The sequence below is a fragment of the Gavialis gangeticus genome, unplaced genomic scaffold (genome assembly GCF_001723915.1).
Source record: "Gavialis gangeticus isolate Ggan-Ray unplaced genomic scaffold, GavGan_comp1, whole genome shotgun sequence".
Classification (NCBI taxonomy): Eukaryota; Metazoa; Chordata; order Crocodylia; family Gavialidae; genus Gavialis; species Gavialis gangeticus.
This window is the reverse complement of record NW_017729022.1, coordinates 84,048,538-84,068,984: the sequence shown is the minus strand read 5'-3', so window position 1 is coordinate 84,068,984 and position 20,447 is coordinate 84,048,538. Positions and strand designations below refer to the sequence as shown.

The following is a 20,447-nucleotide window of genomic DNA, read 5'->3' as shown; positions in this document are numbered from 1 at the left end:
ATAAATGAATGGTACAACATATGAGTAATATTTAGGCAAAACTGATTGAAATAAGACTGAATGCCACCTGAATTCTTCATAAAGCATAAAAATCATTTTCCTATGAATCAGCCAGCTTTACTGGAACATCTGATTTGATTTTTTTTTTTTTTTTAAGAGTTTAACGCTTGCACTGCATTTGAATCATTTCCCTTACAATGTAAGTATTTGTGATTCATTCTCTGCTGTCAATGGCTGGTGGCCCAACGCATTTGTTTTCCCCTCCTTCTTAGCACTAAGACCAGCAATGATTCACCATCACTTCAACTGCAGGCCAACCATTTCTGTGATCCAAAGACCAAGTTTCTGTTTCTATCAACTTATAAATGCCCCTCCTCATTCATGAAGTAATATTCTAGTCTTCCAGATCCACTGTAATGAAAGATGATTCTACATCTCTTGCCTCGTTCAACCAAGAGCAGCTGTTCTGTTTCAATCCAATTATGTAAAAAACTCTTCTCCTTTCCAGCAATCACTGATAATAAATGAACAAACATTGTGCCTCTCAGACACATACAATGAAATCACTATTAAGGATCACACTTGTCCTAAAAAACCACTTGTTTTTGCTGTAATTATTTATCTTATTATACCCTCTGCTAGGCAACTGGTGTTTGCCTTTTTCTGTTTATAAGATTGTTTTCACTGACAATACCTTTGACAATGAACCACAAATGAGCAGCTACACTAATTTCTTTTTGTTTCTTTTAAGAAGTTACAATTATATTCTCCAACTGAAACAGACAATTTTAGAAAGGCAAAACATAATTATAAAATACTAGTAACTTTCAAAATATTCTTTCAAACAATCCTTCAAAATATTTCTTTTCTGGCTGCTGAGAAGAGGGGGAGAAGAATCTTGATCCAGACACACTTTTTCCAATCCACTGAGGGTCAATTGAGATGCCTATGATAAATAGGGAGCAGCTGAGAATTGATTGCCACTTAAAGTTTATCTTTCTAGGCTAGGGACAGAAGTTATACATAAACTGGTTTAAGTGATCAGAAACTAGTTTAAACCTGTAACAGAACATAAGTTCAAGTGCACATTTACCAGTTTCAAAATGGCCGAAACTGGTTTAAGATCAACCTAATTGAATGTAGTATCAGACTTAACTGATTTGGGTCAAACCAGGTTATGGAACTTGTGTCCCAGACCCCTCTGGCTTTTTGAATGTCTGTCCCTAGCCCTGGTGACCACTTTTCCCCTCTTTCCTATCTAAATGATACTAGAGGGACACCTTTGAATGTATGATAAATCATTTTTTATTTGAACAGGACATAATTGGAAAAGAAACACATTAGGAACAATTTTTTTCCTCTAAATTCCTGAAGATGCCAATATATAGTTTGACTGGTCTTTTTTAAAAAAAAAGGGTATCTGGGATTTGAGAGTGAATAAGCCAAATCCACAATTTTTGGACAGAAATATATGTCGAACAAAGAGGAATTCCTAAGTAAATATTCCTGGTCCTTATTAAGAACTCATTCATCGGGTCTGTAAGTTGTACTTCATCCTCTGAATCTTAAAAAAACCTTATTTTAGGGGCAGGCTGGTGATGGCACACTGAAAGAAGATGAAAGCCAAAGCATTAGAGAATGATTTTTGGAGTTGAGGTAAATAAACCTCTAGATATGACAAATGAAGCTCCTTACTCTCACCCAGTTACTAAAGAATTTTCTTTTGTGAAATGGCAGGAGGGTGTCAGCAGGTAAGACACCTACCCTTCTTAGTCACCATCTACACCACTGGTTCTAAACCTTTTTAGATTCAAGACACCACACAGACAATGCCAGCTCTTAGCTTTCACTCATTTTTTGATTATGGAAAAACAACAGAGCAATGCCTTCTGTTGCAAAGAACTAAGAAAGACCATAAAAGGTCAGAAATATTTCTGCTGCTACGGATTCCTATTTGAAATCTCTGGGTTTATCTTGTGAATCATGTAGGTGTTTTCACATCTAACAGCTAATAGCACCCAACATTCCACAACAACTTTAAAAGGATCTCATGGCACCACGGTTGAGAATCACTGATCTACACCCTGACAATGTACAACTTTAACCCTTCTTCCAAGGTCTGGCTTTACTGGCAATCCAGCAACAACAATGTAAAGGTTTTCACCTAAGCTTCTTTTACTTAACTTGTCTCAGGTTTCCCTAAAAAACTACTAGACCAGGGTGCTCAACCTCTAGCCTGTGGGCGAGATTCAGCCCATGGGACTCCCCACTGGTCTGGAAATGTGGCAGCAAGAGAGCAGCAGCACTGCTGCTTCACCGCCAAATTTTGGGACCTATGGGAAGCCCTGGGCCTACATGCTGAAACCAGCACCTGATCCCAGTGTGCAGGGCCCAGCAGGGAAAGCATCAGGACCCCAAGACCTATTTCCTAGCATGAGAGAAGGGGAAGAGACAGTGCCAGGCCCTCAGGGCCCAATCTCAGTGTACAGGGGAGGAAGAGGGTAGTGCCAGGCTCCAAGGCCCATTCTCTGTTCCACAGCTCAGCCCTGGTCCACTCATCTGGATCCACAGGGCCAAAAGGTTGAGCACCACTGTACTAGACCTTCAACTCTCCCTAGAAGCACATTCACCTCCCCTATTCCCAAGGTGCAGCTAACAACTTATACATGCCAAAATAAGGCAGCAACAACCAGTCAACATCTCCAGACCAGATTCTAACAGAGCAGGTGAACAGAAAAATCCAAACACCTTGTAAATAAGGAAAAGGATCCTTGACAGCGTAAGCCCCTGTGAAAGATTTGTTAATTAATTAATGACTACTGTTATCAGCGATATGGACAAAGGGTTGAAAAATCCTTGTATTTTTTTTCTCCACAACCAAGTCTTCCTCTTCTTCCTGAAAGGCCTCCACTCCACCCAATAAGTGACACTGTCTCTATTCTTATGCAAGCTAACAGGCCTGACTTTGCCATTTGTATGCTCAAGGTCCAGTACAACATCAGTAAATAATTGCCACACTGCCCTACCTCCACATAGGAAAGACCCACTGACACTGAATGCAGAAGATGATGGAAGCTAGCAAAAAGTGTCTCTTAGGAGAGTTTGCAAAAATTGAATGCAGATAATGCTACAAACTATAAGGAACAGCAGCCTAATACTAAACATTTTAAGCAACTATTCATAAACACTAGTTGAAATGTCCTTTTAAATATAAATTATGCATTATGCTTAAATAACAAAACCAGAGATCCAGGTTTCAGGTCCCGCTTAGATGCACAGTATTTCTAGCTAAGTCAAATAACTTCTACATACCAAATATGCAGTCATACTGCTCTGAATTTACATGTGCACATAACCAAACACTTAAATTTGTTTTATAAACTAAAGCTTTAATTTTAGAGTGTGCTCATATAAAAGTTAGCAACCCTCAAGATAGTATTACCCACTGCTGCCTTAAAACCCTCCCCCCAAGAAACAGCATTCCAAAAACTCATATTACAAGTGTGTATTGGAACAGCAAAGCTTAAAGAATACCAAACTTCTGATTCTGTTTCCTTCCTCTGAAGCTATTTTAAAATTGAAACATTTATTAAGCTGTAATCAGGAGATGAAAAGAATAGATATGTCATACAAACTGTTTATAAAGCTCTAGCAAATCAAAAGATATCTACTGAAGTTCAAAAACATACCAGATAAGCAAATAACAAGCTGAACTAACCCACTGGGGAGAAGGTGGGTTTAAAATGATCAGTTTACTGAAACACAAATCAGAATGGTGAAGTTGGAATTCTGTTAAGTGTATACATGCACTCCCATATGGGTGGAGGAGCAAAACAGAAGCAATGCAAAGAGAGAAGATACAACTTCAAGACTTAGAGAAAGTTACAGAAGAGCGTTTACTAGATTTTCTTTTCGTTTAAGATGACATTTTAGGTTTCTAAGGCCGCTGACAGACATTTAAAGGCATGATGAGATTTGATCCCTAATCCCATCAATTGCTCCTCCTGCCAGGCCACACATGCATGGCAGGACATGCAATTTTGGGATCAGATCCAAGTTGTGCCATATTTGCCAGTGCAGGAGGACCCTGGGAGCACCATCCCTGGCTTACCCTGCACACTTGCAAGTTGGAAGTCAAGTGCCCAACAATCAGCTGATTGTAAACTTGGCCATGGGACTGCACTGGGGGCCTTGACTGCCAAGTCAGTCCAGTGAGAACTGGGGTCTGGAACCAGCCCCAGTGTGTTTCCCACTGGGCCAACAGTCAGCTGCAGTCCCAGACCCAGCTGACCAGAGCTGCCCAGTGCAGGGCTTAAATTCCCTGGGAGTGGGGTCTCTGTTTCACTCTGCCATGAGCCCCCCATGCCAAGCTACCCAGTGAGAGCTGTTTGGCATGGGGTTTAAAAGTCCCCAGTGGAGGGAAGCCTTTGTTCCCCCACCAGAAGCCTCTACTCACTGCACCAGGCTACCCAGCCAGTGCTACTCTGCACAGGGTTTAAAGGCTTGACAAGGGAAGCAAAAAGCTTGGAGCCTTTGCTCCCAGTGCTGGGCAGCCCAACCAATGTTGCCCCATGCAGGGTTTAAAGTCCCTGTTGGGCTGACAATCAGCTGATCGTTGGTCACTGGCCATCTTATATTTAAGGCGCCATACAAATGAGCAATAAAAACAATCTACATTATACGTGGAACAATTTTTATGGCCCATTCCCCATTTTATGGTGCATTAAACATGTTAATCACAGCATAAATGCAACATGTAGAAGGGGCCTAATTGTGCACATACAGTGCTCCCATCTTCTTTTTTTTTCTCCTGACCTGCTTTTTAAGAGGTAAGCGATTTTTTCAGGTAGTAACTAGACAAGTGTAACCAAAGAGTTGTAAGTTGTTTATCACAAGTGTCACTGGTAATAGGAGCTAATTTAACGTATCATCTCTTTCCATTTGATGGATTGAAGGGAGGGAAAAAAACAACCTTTTCGCATGCTAATTTCTTTTTAAGTTTACTAAAGCCACAATGCAAGGGTATACAGAGACTAAAAGATAACATCTGCTAATATATTACAAACTAAAGGTGGCTCCTTTGTGAGGCTAGACTCTACCATGAACAATTTAAAATATCAGATGCATCTGAAGTACATGCAAAACAAAGGTTCATCCTGAGCAGAATATGCCCTCCACCCTTCTTTAAGTGGGAAAATATCCTTATTAAGAAATGTCAACACATTCTCTTTAAGTGGGAGACAAATTACATGCCAGGGTAGGCAACCCCCAGCACGCATGCCACAGCATGACATCTGAAGGCATTTTTCTTGGCACGCACACCTCGGGGCAGATGGTAGGGGAGACACAAGGGGCCCAATTCTTGTTGTGGCAGTGCAGGCCTGCCCCTTCCCCACTGTCTTCCTCGAGGCACATGTTCACCCGCCACTGGCAACTAGCCAGGCCAGGGCTCTACGGATCCTGGTGCAGCTGCTTGCAGCCTCCCCGCCACCTGCTGTGAGCAGCCCAGAATCTGTGACGGGCATCAGGGATTTGCCCAGAGCCCGGGCAGCCTGTGGCAGGCAACTAGGAGGCTACAAGTGGCTGCCTAGGGTTTGCAAAGCCCCAGTTTGGCTCACTGCTGCTGGCAGGTACATGTGTGCCTTGGATCAGACATCTGGGAAAGGACTGGGGCTGCAGCGCCACAACAAGGATTAGGCTTCTTGCGGCTCCCCTGCTGCCAACATCTTACAAGTTGAGATTGCAGGTGTTTTTGGCACTGTACCCAAAAACACTGCTGCTTCCTTTTATATGCTAAGATTTCCTTGAGGGGCAACTACAGATCAGAAAGACCTCAACTTCCATACCAATATTGGCTAGTATATCCAATATGTTTGTTATTGTCCTGACTGCTTCCTCTCCCTACCATCTACTGCATCTCCTTATCCTCCCACCAGAAGTCCCTCAATCCCTCCACCACACCATTCATGGGCACTGTACAGATAAACGATCAAAGTTAGCCATATTATTAGGGAGTCCTAATATCAGTAATATGTGCAGAAATTTGGTGCTGCAAAAATCAGTGAGTCTCTGACCCTCCATTAGAAGAGGGGTACACACTTGAAGAATGTTTCTCTGAACTGAAATAGAGCTTGTGAGCCTTACTTCCCTGACCGCTTCAACATCACAAAGCCTTGTGTGAAGGGAATAGCTGTCACAGAAATATTCTGACTTGCCAAAATGCATAACTGGCAAAGAGAACTCCAGGAGATTCCTTTGTTTATAAGCAGTTACTTAGTATTAATGATTGTGGGATCTTTTAGTCAACCTGGTTTTAAGAGATTAACTACTTGACTGACTGCAGGATTTTGCAGCTCACTGCTCCATTTCCACTCGCAATAAGACTCTCTATTGATAAAACTCTAGGTACCTACGTATTTCCATACCTACGTATATAAAATATACAAATTATCATGTTACCACAGGTTACCTTACATATAGTGGCTGACTAAGAGTATGCCTCAGCTCATTTTGAAGTCCGTGGAAAAATTCTCAAGAACTTTAAATAAATATAGGATCAGAAGCTGAAGGAGCACAAATCTAAGGAGATAAATCTACCTCACTAGAAGAGTCTTCAGAAGATTACCAACATCTTAGCAAAAGGGCATTCTGAAATGTAATATCACAGTGACCATCTGGTGTTGCAGATGCCAAGTGAAGACCCAGCAGGTAACCTGTCAGACCACCACTTTAGTGGTAAACTAAGAAAATGCTTTTACACTGGAAAAATCAGAACACAAATGAATTAGATGCTCATTAACTAAAAGACTCACAGCAATCACAAGAAGTGAGGCAAAAGCCATGTGCTCCAGAAGGCTCTTTTCAAGACCCATACTGAAGTCCTTCTCCAAAAGGCTTGTTTCTATTAGAGCACATCAATTCTGTCTCCTAGTTAAACCGGAGAGTAGATGGGGGGGTTCTGATCACTGCCCATGTTGTTTAACAAAAAATTCATTTAACTTATTTAAGAAAACAGGACAATTATCAAAACCATAAGACTTTACATTTTGCTGTTATAGTGAGTGTCTAAGGCAGTGGCTATCAACATTTTTTGGACTCAAGGAACCCCTCAATAGATTCAAGACATCCCTCAGAAAACGCCAGCTCTTTGCTTTCACTTGTTTTTTGGACAACAGAAAAATAATAAAACAGTTTGTCAAAGTCCATACCAGACCAGAAAGTGTTTGACACTACGGATTCCTCTTTGAAATCTCTGGGTTTATGTTGTGAATCGTGTTGGTACATCTAACACACAGCAACCTTGAAAAAATGTGAAGGCACCCCAAAGTGTTGTGACACCCTGGTTGATAATCGCGGGTCTAAGGACATTCCTCTGCATTTTGTTTGCTGTTTTGGACTACTGCAACAGTTTCTTTTTTCTTCTTTGGTTTTGCTTTCAGCATCGGAGTCTCATTTGGGCTAAAGCTTAGATTTGTCCTTGATGAAATGTAAATGGTCAATTCCCCCATTAGTCAAACTCAGGCTATATAATTTATTCCAAGTTCTATTAGAAATTCTAATCTAATGTGACATTGTGAATTATATCCATTTGCTCTGAAATCTAGATCTGATGATGTAAAGTTAACAGCTGCCTACACTTCCATTCATAAATCCTGCTTTTGCTGTTCAGTGCTCAATGTCAGTCCACAAGTGTGTTTTGTTCCTGGATCTCCTCTAAATTGACAGAGGATGATAAGACTGGGAAACACCCACTCTTGGATCATTCATACTTTCCCCAAGAACAATTTTCTGGAAGGCAAGGGGCCCGATGGTTACAATTTTGCTTTAAGATATGTGTACACTATCATTTTATGGCATGGAATTGAGATTTTACATATAGCTATTAAAAAGAGCACTGTTTGCACTCTACATCTAGGTTAATTAGTCTAGCAAATCAATCTGTTCTGTACCTTTAAAAAATGGCTCTATGACTTGGCTGTTGTGTGGAGTCAACCACTGGAACAATGTTAATAGCAGTTGCTGTAGCTAGAGGAATCTGGCATCTGTAAGCTCAGCAGCAGCTTCAAGCACAGATCTGATTTTTCTAGAAGCTTGACAGCAAATACCCAGAAGGTTTAACCCTAGGTACACATTGCTCATTCTTAAAAATAAGTTTTGAGACTTATATAGGCTAAGAATTTTTTCACTGTTTTTCTATTTTTCACGCAGCCTCGGACAACAATATTTCTCTGAGAACTCTGAAAGAGGTCAGACGCAAGGGCAAATAAATTAATGGTGAACTACAATGTAGGGGTGCTCCGACAACGATTTTCTTGGCCGATACTGAGAGCCAATGATTAACCAATCATATCAGCCAATGCCGATCTGATAACCGATGTGTAGTAATAGTGCAAGGCATTTTAAGCTACTGACATAAATAAACCTTTTTTTGTTTTGCATTTAACACATACACGGCTCCTGCCTGCTCCGGCCCTCAATAAAGAAGGCAGTGACCGCCTTATTCCCATGCACGTCATTCCTTCACCCACGGCTCCTACCCACAGTCCTGCTCCCTGCACACCTTGTGCTGCCATCCCTGGGTAGGCAGGGTGGACCCTCGTGCAGACAGCAGGGCCAGGCACATTTGAGCCCCAGAACGCGGTGCTGCCTCAGCACTGGCAAGCCCTACGCAGCCAAGCTCCCGTGGCCGCCAGGAAGAAGCCACTTTTGCAAAGGCACCCAATAAAGCAGAATGCCACTCACACGATGCCTCACCCCACCCACACACAGCCCAACATTTCCATAGCAGTCCCAGGCGCGTGCAGCATTGCCATGGCAGCGGCAGCAGGAGCTGGTAATGGTCCCTTTGTTGCAGAGCTGTGATGGCTCCCTGGCACCCCCTCCTCCTCCCACTGCTCACCAGAAACTGTAGTCTGCTGTGGGCTCAGGCTGGTGGTGTAGCTCACCAGGGTGCTCCAGGCACCCAGCCATAATTATCGGCTACAATGGCCAAAAAAGCTGACAGTTGATCACGTCATTTCTCCTTTTATCGGTGCTGATCTGATAGCCAACTGATATATTGATGCACTGTTACTACAATATGTCTACAAGTTGTATTGACCTCCCTAAGAATTCTTCCACTTCTAGCAACATTTCCCTCCTATATTCCAAATAGGTAGTATCCAAATAATTCTGATAATCTCTAACATGCCTAGTAAACCAGGTTACGTGTCAGATGCTCCAAAAGTTTAGAGATGCCTCAAAAGGTATCAGCCAAGAAAGTCTAAAGTTACCACTGCTTTTTAGAATGAATAAATATATAAGGTATGGATAACCTTCAAGATGCAGAAAAGTACTCACTGCTGCACAACCCAGTATCAACTAATGTCTTATTTAAGTTCTTTCGCCTTAATTATCACATCTTTTGAAGCTCTCTTCTGGTTTTCATCAGCCAGTTTTCATACTCACCTTCAGAACTATCCAACCTACACAAAACTAACATACTTTAAGGCTTCATCTACACTGGGAAATTCGACCAACGGAAAGTGGGTTAACTATTCTGGAATAGTCACTTTAATTCCAAAATACCATGTCTGCACCAGAAGCTATTCTTGAATAGCTGCAGTAGAATAGCTTATTGCATTACAGCTATGCCACTCAGTTTCCCAAGTGAAGAAATCTTAACTCTTACTCAACTACAGCCTGGTTAATTATTTGCTGCTCCTGTTCACATACTCAGCATTCCACACCCAAAGTCTACCCTAACAGATGTTGTAATTGTCCCCAAAAAAACACCAAACCCCCAAACCATCACTTTGACGGGGGGGCAATCTTGGGGCCACCTCAGCACTGGCCTCCCCACCTGTCTAAGTAGGGCAGTCCACCCAGGCTTGCCTGCCACAACTTATAAAAGACTGATGTAAAATGCAAGAGGCTGCCTATTTTACTGCCCCCATGCCAGGGGCACTGTACACAACTCCAACCTCCCCTTGTGTCCCATGCCTCACAGATGGCATCCACTATGTGGCTTCAGCCCCACACTGGGCCCCAAAGTCTGGTGTTCAAACCCCACTGGATCCTTCCTAATCAGGCAGACTCAATCCCTGCCATCATGCAGGGCTGTCAGCTCCCTGGACCTCTTTCCCTCTCGCCTCTGGGACCTTTGGCCACACAGGCCCTGGCCCACCTCAAAGCCAGTCAGAACCCCAAGCCCCCTGGCTCTGGGTGTCCCTCGCGGTGGCCACTCTAGCCCTTTTGACTATCCCGGTCCTAGCCCCAGCATTGACCAATCAAGGGTTTTGCCTAGCCTCTCACACAGCTCGCCCTCTCCCTCTCACATGGGCTCACTTTCTTGGTTCCTACTACCAGGTAATGCACCAGGGTATGGGGTCTGGGGTTTTAAGGTGCCCCTACCTGCCTTTCACTGGAAAGGCAACTGGCCTAGCATTTCTGAGGAGCTCCCCACAATGAGCAGCCCCACCAGGCCATCCTTCTCCAGCAGGGTGCAGTTTTCTGTCATACCCAGGACCAGGAACCTCCTGCCATCCCCACTGCTCCTGCCCTTACCTCCAAGGTGTTGTGAGCAGCAGCTCAGCCAGGTGTTGTTCTTTGGCTGCTTGCAGCAGACTGCTGCCTCAGCCCTGAGAGCCTTGATCTAAAATGGCCACCTCATAAGGGTTGGCCCACACCTGCCAGCTGCCTGCTCTCAGGTTTAAAGTGGCAGACACCAAAGGTGCTCTTCCACACACCAGCCCCCTTAAAATGGCTACTGGGAGAGATCTCCCTGCTGCTTCCCATGCAGGCTCAACCGTTGCCTGCCACAGCCCACTAAGTGGTGAGCACCCCGATGGTGCTCCGCCATAACCACTCCAATGGTTTTTAATTTGAGGCAATGAGACTCAGATGCAGAACAGGAATATGGAAATTCGCTAAAGGATAAATTAACTCAGCATTAAGACTGGAAACATTTTGAAGAAAGAAACAATTCTAAGCTTAATATCTAAAGGAAGGCGAAATAGCCCTAACAGTACTTGAAGGGGAAGAAAAAAAAATACACACACACACCCCTTCCATATGAGAGTCATATTTTCATTCTAACAATACATACATAGAATACTAATAAAAATATAGTCCAGAGCAATTATCAAATGCCATTACATTATTAAAAACAACTGTAAAGAAAGAAACATCTTGATGCCCATCTTGCTGGGATCATCTGATCCCAGCAGTCTTTCCTGCCCAAGTGCAGAGAAGCTGGACCTGATGATCTGCCAGCCCCTAACAACTATGAAACTAATATTATAGGAACATAGTCCATAAAAAAGGATAGGAAGAAGAGTTAGACAGGTTTTGTTCAAATCAGCAGCCAGTTAAGTTTCAATTGCATCCAGAAATCTTTACATACAACTGACATTGTTTTCCTTCACACATCACAGATAAAAAACAGCAAATGAAGTCAGATCTGGTAACATGTCCCCCAGTAGCATATTTCCAAGGAATGGGGAGGTGCCCTTCCAGAGATAGCCTGACTTAACTTTTTTCTAATTTTTATACAGTTCACAACTCTGCCCCTTTGTGTTTGCTTGGTCAAACCATCACATTCCTTTGATTCTGTCAAAAGCAATAACCTGGTCCAGAGTGAAATTACTTGTGTTCATACAGTATGACACAGACATGAAAGAAGCCTCAAAAATTATATTTCAAAAACCAAATTTGGAACAGTTCAGTCACTAATAACTTCAACAGAAAAGTACCTGGGATTTTACCAACAAGTCTAAAAATTACAGCGAACACAGAAGTACAATACAGACAGAACAGTGCTAACAGCTGCTAAAAATTATTCACCAATCAGCAACAGGCTATCAGACCCAACACAACACTTTTTTTTTCAGTAACCTCCCCAAAACACCTCTAGACATGACTCAACACTAAATGAAGTTGCAAGTCCTATTCCAACTATGCAAAAGATAAAAACTTAAAACTAGTGTTACTGTAGTTTATTACTTCTAATATTTTTTTACTAAAAATACAGAGACCAATACCCTTCAAAGGATAAAATGGAAAATAAGCAAGCATACTTATGCTGCCTTTAAAAAAATTGCCTTAAACCACCAATTCTATGGGATAAAAAAGGGAGTTTTGTCAAGATTCAGGCTGTGGGGCCTGTCACTGCAGCTGCCGAAGTGCAGCTCCAGAACCCAGGGAATTAACACCGCTGCCACTTGTCCTTCTTCCTTTACAATCACTGAATTGAGAACTTGTGAGAAGGCCCATGGTCTGATGGATCCCACACACAAGGTCAAATGAATTTGACACCCTCGCTCTATCACATGTATGTGCTCAGTCCTTCCACAAGCTGTAGCATCTAGCCCTGTGGACCTTCCTTTTTATTTGTTCCAATTTGTGGCATCTCCTGTTTTTAAGTCAAACAGAGAATTATAGCACAAAGGGGACACCATCATACCCTGGCCACAGACATCTTTAAAATTAAGTTAATGACAATGCAGAAACAGAAAAGTGAAGACCTAGTGCAGGGAAACATATCTATCAAAACTTCTGGATTTCGTTACCAAAAAAAATGTAAAACCCTTAGAATGGAAGATCTGACAGTGGATAACAATGGAAGAGCAGAAAAAATGATATCAGGAAAACTATAATAAAACTTTATGGAAGAAAAGGAGGCATGCAAAAAAATAATTGCCCCACAAGAATTGGCAACTAGTTGGAGGATATAAAAAAAATGCTGAGAAACTCCTGAATCAAATCAAGGGATGAAAAATTCCAGGGAGACCATCCATACAATAGGAAGGAAGGATAAAAGAAAAATTTAACCTGAGAAAATGAAAGTAGTGCCCTAAAAGTACATTTTGACCCAAGAAGATGAAAGTACTGCCTTAGAAAAAAAAAGCAAAAAGATGGTTTACTAAACAGTGCAGTTAAAGTGGTTAAAAAGCTAACTGGACCAAGCCAATTAAGATAAAAATGGAAATATAATCAAACTAAAAATAAACCAAAACAAAATTTTAGAAATGGAAAATTCATTTTGATCCATTTTATATACCCCAGAGACACGCTCTTGAGAGCAAGATACACAAACCAAGTAAAAAAGAAATAAGAAAAATCATTAAAGCCTGTCTCAGGACAGACTGGACTTTGGCTATGGTATTGAAGACAGAATATCCAAATTCTGCTAGAACCATTGGGGTAGATCCAGAGGCATGAAGTAATATGGATGGACTCCCTCTTTTCTTCAACCATGCAGAGAGAGCAGCAGCCAGGTGGTCTCTCAAGGGTCAGAATGGGAGTGACACAGAGCCACTCACTAGGTGCTTAGCTTACCTAAAGTGGGACTTATTTCCTTAGTGGAAGACCTGGGGTAGACATGGGCATAAAATCCAATCGAAAACGGACCCTTTTCGGTACTGTCCTGTACCATATTGTTATAAAGTTGAGCCCACATTTTCAGGTTCAATTTTGGGGAAACAGATTTTTTTTCTCCTGACTATAGGTCAGCTGAACTGCTATTGCCCTTACAAACTCCCACAAAAGAATGAAATAACCAAGAAAAGAAAAGGACAGAAAAATTAAATGCACTAAAATACTTCAATAGAAACTGCAGTGAATTTTTTTTTTTTAATTGCGTGCATAAAAAAATTACAAGTAAAACAGGCAGGACTGTCAAGGACCCAATTACACGCTGACTCAATTATAAGCTGCAAGAGATCATCGAGTCCAGCCCCCTGCCAGAGGCAGGAAGTCCGCTGGGGTCAAATGATCCCAGCAAGGTAAGCAGCATCCAAACACTTTTTGAATGACTCCAGAGTTCGAAGGAAAACAAAACACATACTTCTAATTAGAAAAATACCATTATTTCCTTGACATAAAAAGTATCAGTGTTATTTCTTTATGCCACAGCATCCCACCCTGGGAGAACTTTCAGTTGTTCATCTACAACAACCCCTAAAAATCCGTTTTGAAGCTAATGCATGCCAAATACGCTCCTGCACTGCATAAGCATGGACTATGTCAGCCCTCTTTGTCAGCATTTACCTGAGGCCACTGGGTAGGATCATATGGAAAGTCGGAGAGAGGTGCCATCTTAGATTACATTAAAGACACCCAACTTTCTCGTCTTTTCATTCAACTCAGGCCCTGCAGTCTCGGTGCCTGGATATGAGCTGGGAACTGGATACAAGTGAACCAACCGAAGCTAAATCCAGACAAGATGAAGGTGATAGCAACTGGCAGACCTCATGATCTGTGGGGTATAGGCACACCCATCATTGACAGGGGTCAACCTCCTTTTTCTCAATCAGGTTAGTATCTTTTGGATGCTCATCAGGAGGGAACCTAGAAATCTGTTTGCCATGGAAAAATGCAGACAAACACAGAATTTGCATTTTTACAGAGACTCTTCAGAATCACTGGGGGGAAAAAAAACCTGTATTAAAAATAAAATGCTGGCTCCCCAGTGGAAGACAGAGGTTCTCTCAGCAGCTGCAGCAGCCTGCCAGTGGGGAGAAGCTGCAGGCACGCCATTAAACTGCCTAGATGGTGGCACCCCCTCCCTCCTCCTCCCTCTGTACCAATTGGCTGGGAGGGCTGCCTGTCATGCTGCCCTGCCCATTTCCATCAATCAGAGATGAGGTCACATGAACAACAGCCCTCTTGGCCAATAAGCGGCAAGGGGCAGGGCCCTTCAGCCAATCAGTGTTGTTGAGGGGGGGCTCGCTGTGGAAAAATGCAGATTGTTAGGGTTTCTTAATCAGAGAATTTTGGGGGTTTTTTATCATGGAAAACTAGGATCCATGCTCAGATTACAGCTGTGGCTAGAAGGTCAACTCCATGTAGTGAGAAGGCTATGACCCTTTCTTTCATATTCAGATTTTTTCACCAATGTCCATGCTTTTGTAACTCTAGCCTACTGCAATGCACTCTAGATGAGCTGCCTTTGAGGACTGCCATGAAGCCTGGTGCTCAGTGTGGTAGCCCACCTTGATGGGGTAGGTTGACAGAAGCAAATTACTCCAGTGCTCTAGTCTGCAATGCTTTCAGTAGCTTTCTCAGCACAAGTATAGAGGTGCTGGTTTTAACGTATTAAGGACCTAAACAGTCAGGGAACTACATATCAAAGGGACCAGCTTCCCTTACGTTACATCACAATCCCGAGGGTGGGCTGTGAACAACATCCTGCAAATACCATCTGTGCACCAGTTGTACTTGGCAGAAGTATGTGGGAGGATATTCTTGGTATAGTCACTCCTCAGCTCTGCAACTCCCTCCCCCTTGTGGTCTGTCAGCCCAAAGCTTAGACATCTTCACGAAGCACTGTAAGACCCTTTTATCCAAGCAGACTTTCAGCAGAAAGGGTTAGGTCTGGGGGCATTACCTGGGAAGTCTGTTCCGTTATATTTTATATTAATATTTTATCTTTTTTTAAAATAATTGATCAGGTTCATATTTTAAGCTGCCCTGAGCCTCTTTAAAGACCTGAATTTTAAAGGATGTGCAGGCAGTCCCAGGTGCAAAAAGCAACTCCCCAGTTTGCTTCTATCACCTCCTGGCTGGGCACCATGCATTTGTCACACTCCAGCCAGGTATCTGTAATGTCAGCCTGCCCACAGCTCTTTATTTTTTGTAGTGCTGTATATTTTGTAGCACTGCAAAAATAACATCCAGAGGGGGCCATAAGCTCCTTACTGTCTATCTGTCATGGAGTCCCTGGGGGGGGAATGGAGGGGGCTCACTTGGGACCTCTGTGGCATTGTCTGGTTTCTGAGTGCCTCCTAAAGCAATCCTGGGCATGGCTTCTGTGGGGGGAAGAGGGGGAAGGAGAAAGCCTTTCCTTCTTCCCACTCTGAGACCTTGGCCTTTCAGTCCCCAAACCTTCCTGGGTGTCTGTGGCCCTGACTCAAGAAGCTAGCTTCCAATTCAACTCATGAGAGAGGGACTTTAATCACTTATTGGAGAGATCAAGTGCAACCCAAAGTTCCAAGCAGCAAAACAGAGAGCTCCTCTTCAACAGAAGCATGTCCTGAGGCAGAGGCCACCCACCTAAAGATTATCTGCCCCCTGCAAAGGGTTAAGCAGTCCCTCTGCCTCCAAGCCAATCCAACCTGCATGGCCCTGAGCACCCTCAGCAGTCCCTTCACAGGCCACACAGCCAGGGTCCCTAAAACTGCTCCACTAGTCTCTGTCCACACACACTTCTGCCAGGCAGACCCTCTGCTTGTTTATACAGCCATGCCCATGTCAAACTTATCTCCTTCAGCTTACACAGAAGTCCACTGCCCCCCTTGTTGATGTGTCAAAAAGACCATTCAAGTCCTTGTAGAAGGACATGTCTTCTGTTAGTAGACCAGGAACTCTAACTTCACAGACTCTTTAACCTAGTCTTCCTCCTGTATAAGTTAGTCAAGGGAAATGGAGATGCGCAACCATACTGTAACATGAACACAGAAATGTTATCATAAAATGCACAGTCTATCACATCTCTCCCTCCTTTAAAAATGAACGGAGCAGGATCTAGTACTGATTCTCCCTCTGAATGGATTCAAAAGTTCATATGCTTCAAAAGTTCTAGGCCAGTAAATGTTCTGCAACACAATCACTGCTCTTCCCTTTGGGTGGCCTGGCCATAAAACAGTAGATGGCATCTGGGAGTTTCAGGGTCAAGGTTCCCATCCACCGCCTGTTCCTCCTCATCAGACAGACTGTCACCATCCCCAGATTCCCGAACACTCTCCTCAGAGGTATCCTTGGTTAGAAAGGGGTTATGGTGGGGTCCCCCCACCTAAAACTGAGTATGATATAATTTCTTTAAGGCAGCACATGGCACAGGGGAATCTCCCAAACACTCAGGGGGGTATTTTTCACAACTCATATTGTAATAAAAATTACTTGGGGGCACGGGGCATGCTAGCTCAGGGTCTTTTGCTGGGCTGAGCACTACCTGCTGTTTCTCACTGTCATGTTCTCATTGTAAATGCAGCAGTTTTCCTTTTGCCACAGAACTGTGATCAACCAGTTCTTTCACCCCAAACCCTGAGATCCAAAGCCTCCCTCAGGCCACAGGCAGGGCCATAGGACTTGCTTGCAAGCCTGTTTCCATCATCAATATGCTAATTCCATCTCTGACTTTTACACATGTGTGCTCACACATGCACACACTCATATAGGTGTTGCCAGGGAAGGAAGGTTTCCAAAATGGTAGGATGGACTTCCATAGTTTTAATTTTGACCAGTAGATTGCAAGCTGGTGTCCAGAGCTTCAGTAGAATTACTGTATTGCTGCTGGAGGTGTGCTAAAACCACCAGAAACAAAAGAATGTTTACGTGCATCTACTGCCTCTGTCATTAAGAGAGGTTGTATAATGTTGCCAAAAGAAATAAAGGCTACAGCCACCAACAGAAGAAGCCATGCGTGCAAGCATACAAGCTTCTGCTGCCAAAACTAGAGTTCTAGCTGCTGAACTTTGAAGGAAACAAGACCTCTCTCTTTAAGCCTGTGTTGTACTATACTTTTGTATACCGAGACAGTCTATGCTGTGGTTCTAAAGGTTTCAGGCCCACTGATTCAGGGTCAATATGGCTCCGTATGATATATTTTTAGTGATTTTTTTCATTAGGAAATCCAAAAAAAATCACATTAAAAGAACATTCAAGTGGAAGAGCTAAGCACTCAAATTTAGGAAATACTAAAACCAAGGTTGCTTATAAAACATTAATTCTGTCCACTTGTGCACATGTATTGTGACAGAGTCTAACTACATGTTCACAGTTTGATATAGGATCCCTTTCATTCAGTATACACTGACAGAACATGAAGAAACAAATCTGCATTCAATTTATGGTTTGGATGGTGCATTGTAAAATAATGCAGTAGACTATGAGTAGGCAACCCCCATCACCTATGAGAGAGCATGGCATGTGCACCTTGAGGGTTGCCTACCTGAGTCCACCAATATTTTGGTTGCATATCAGATCGGCACCAATAAAAAAGAAATTTACATTACCGGCTGTTGGCTTTTTTTGGCTGTTATACCCGATATGTTCTCTGATAAATATAATTACAGTAAAAGCTGCCTTAACTGGCACCTTACAAGCCGGCATGCTCTATTAACTGGCATGCCGGCTTGTAAGATAAAAGCGAAACTGGAAGTGCACACCGTGGCAGGCTGCACGGGTCCCGCTTCCCTGTCCCTCGGGGCCTGCAGGAGGGGCGGCGATGCCCCGGACGTGACAGGAGAAGTGGCGGCCCAAACAGGCAAAGACGCCTGTTCAGGGCTCTCAATTAACCAGCATATTTTTTTAACCAGCACCCCTTATTCCCCACGGATGCCAGATAACAAAGCTTTTGCTGTAATTATGCTTTCTGGCAAGGGCCCCTGGATCTCTGGGTTCCCTCAGGAAATGGCAAGTTTCCCCTTGAAGGAGGGCAGCTTTCTAGCCTGCAAGGAGGCCTACTTGGAGCTGCCAGGACTGAGACACAGGGGGCGCTGTGTGCATGTGCACAGCCACACACATGGATATGGCCAGGAAAACAGTCAGGCAACATGGACAGCAGCTCCCTGCAGGTAAGTATATGCAGGAGAAGAAGTATGGGGGAGGGAAGGGATGTTGGGGTGCAGATCAAGGCCCCCATGGTGAGGGAGGGAGTTAGGCAGGGGAGGGACTGGGGGCACTGCTCAGAGCCACAGATAGCTCATCCGGGGGCTGTGGGGTGGGGAGGCGGCTCCTTGCCACTGTGCACATCCCCCCGGGGAGGCATGAGGAGCATGTGCCCCCTCAGATCTGTACACGGGGCAGATACGGGCTGCCCACTGTGGGCTTGGGGCTCTCTGCTTTGCTGCCTTTGCCCTGGGAGTCATGCGCCGGCCATGTGCCCCCTGCCGACCCGGTAGCAGTGAGGGTGGCAAGTTGTGCCTCCCACTGTGAGACAGGCAGGGGACACGGGCAGTGCAGGACTCCCGGGGCAAAGGCAGCAGAACAGAGATCCCCAAGTCCACAGTAGGCAGCCCGCATCCGCCCTCACCCCACTCAGCTCTGCCCCGCTTGAAAGCATCCCCACACTTAAAAATGGTGGTGGCAGTGCTTGAACTAAAGCTCATTCAATTAACTTTAATTCAAGTGACTCCACTGCCATTTTAAAGCACTGGGACGCTGATGCATGTGATGCTGAAGACTGCTGGAGCACATCAAAGAAAAAGGGTTTATGTCAGTACATTTTAAAGTACTGATATAAATCAACCTTTTTTTTTTATGTGCTCCAGCAGTCTCCAGTGTCACAAGTAAACAAATTGGTTATCAGATCATATTGGCCAACATGGCTGGTTAATATAATCAGCTATCGGTATCGGTCAAGAAAATCTTTATCGGTGCACCCCTATTGCCTACTCCTATAGGCACAGCGGACAGCGGGGGAGTCATGAGGGGCCCAATCCTTGTCGTGGCAGAGCAGCTGCAGTCCCTTCTCTGCTGTTCACCTTGAGGCATGCAAGCACCTGCCAGCAATAAGCCAGGCTGGGGCTCTGCAGACCCTGGTGCAGCTGCCTGCAGCCTCCCTGCTGACTGCTGCGAGGAGCCCAGGCTCTGTGGTGGGCACGCGCACTGTGGGGCGGATAATGGGTAAGGGACCATGGCTGTGCTACCACAGCAAGGATAGGGCCCCTCACGACTCCCCTGCCATCCACACCGGGATGCCAACAAGTCAAGGTTTTGGGCAATAGACAAATCAAGTGAGGTCAAAAAATATAGAAATTATCCATTTAATAAGCTCTATCTGTCCTGTGAACTTAACATGACACAGACCCACTGAAAATAGTATACAAGTACATAATTAAAAACAAGTATCAAAATTCATATGCCAATGGGGTTTAATTAAGAATGTATAGGAAGCCTTTATTCTGGCATCTCCTAAATTCTAAGTCCTTAGTTCAGCAACTGGAATGTTCATTTCATATAGATTTTAATGTACTGTATATCACCAGTGCAGTAACACCACAGAGATTTCTAGCAAATGCACATCCATCTTTCCTCTGCCCTCCACTCTCCCACACTTACTTTCCTATTAAAAAAAAAAAAAAATCAAAATCAGAACAACAAAAACTGATGCTACATTTATGTAGTCTATGGTGACAATACAAATAAACAAAAAAGGAGTATAGTATACCATATTTACTCCAATCCAAGACAAGGTCCCCCCCCCCAATGTGCATGGAGAAAAAACCCTCATCCTAGATATGAGTATGAGCCTGGGACAGGTGGCAGCTCAACTCCAGCTTTGGCCTCAGGTTCAGGGTTGAAGCCAGAGCTGATCTGCTCTCTGCCTTAGACCAGGAAGGCTGATTTGGCAGGGAAGGGAGCATGCAGCAGGGGGAAACATGAGGGGGAATACAGGATGTATGTGTGGGGGGGATCCTATACCCTACCCCCTACCCCCCATGTCTGTGCCTGTCTCCCTACCCTTT

At 43.9% G+C, this 20,447-nt stretch overlaps 1 protein-coding gene and 1 long non-coding RNA gene across 7 annotated transcripts in view; one reads left to right on the top strand and one right to left on the bottom strand.

Moving 5' to 3' along the window:
* LOC109296226 overlaps positions 1–14,847 on the top strand; it is a 22,101-nt gene extending 7,254 nt beyond the window's left edge. Inside the window, exon 3 of the long non-coding RNA XR_002096926.1 lies at positions 14,837–14,847. This is a non-coding gene — a long non-coding RNA (uncharacterized LOC109296226). The remainder of the gene's footprint in view (positions 1–14,836) is intronic.
* The window catches only part of ERC1 (ELKS/RAB6-interacting/CAST family member 1), a 539,371-nt gene that overhangs the window by 463,277 nt on the left and 55,647 nt on the right, over positions 1–20,447 (bottom strand). The gene's annotated exons all lie outside the window — the stretch shown is intronic.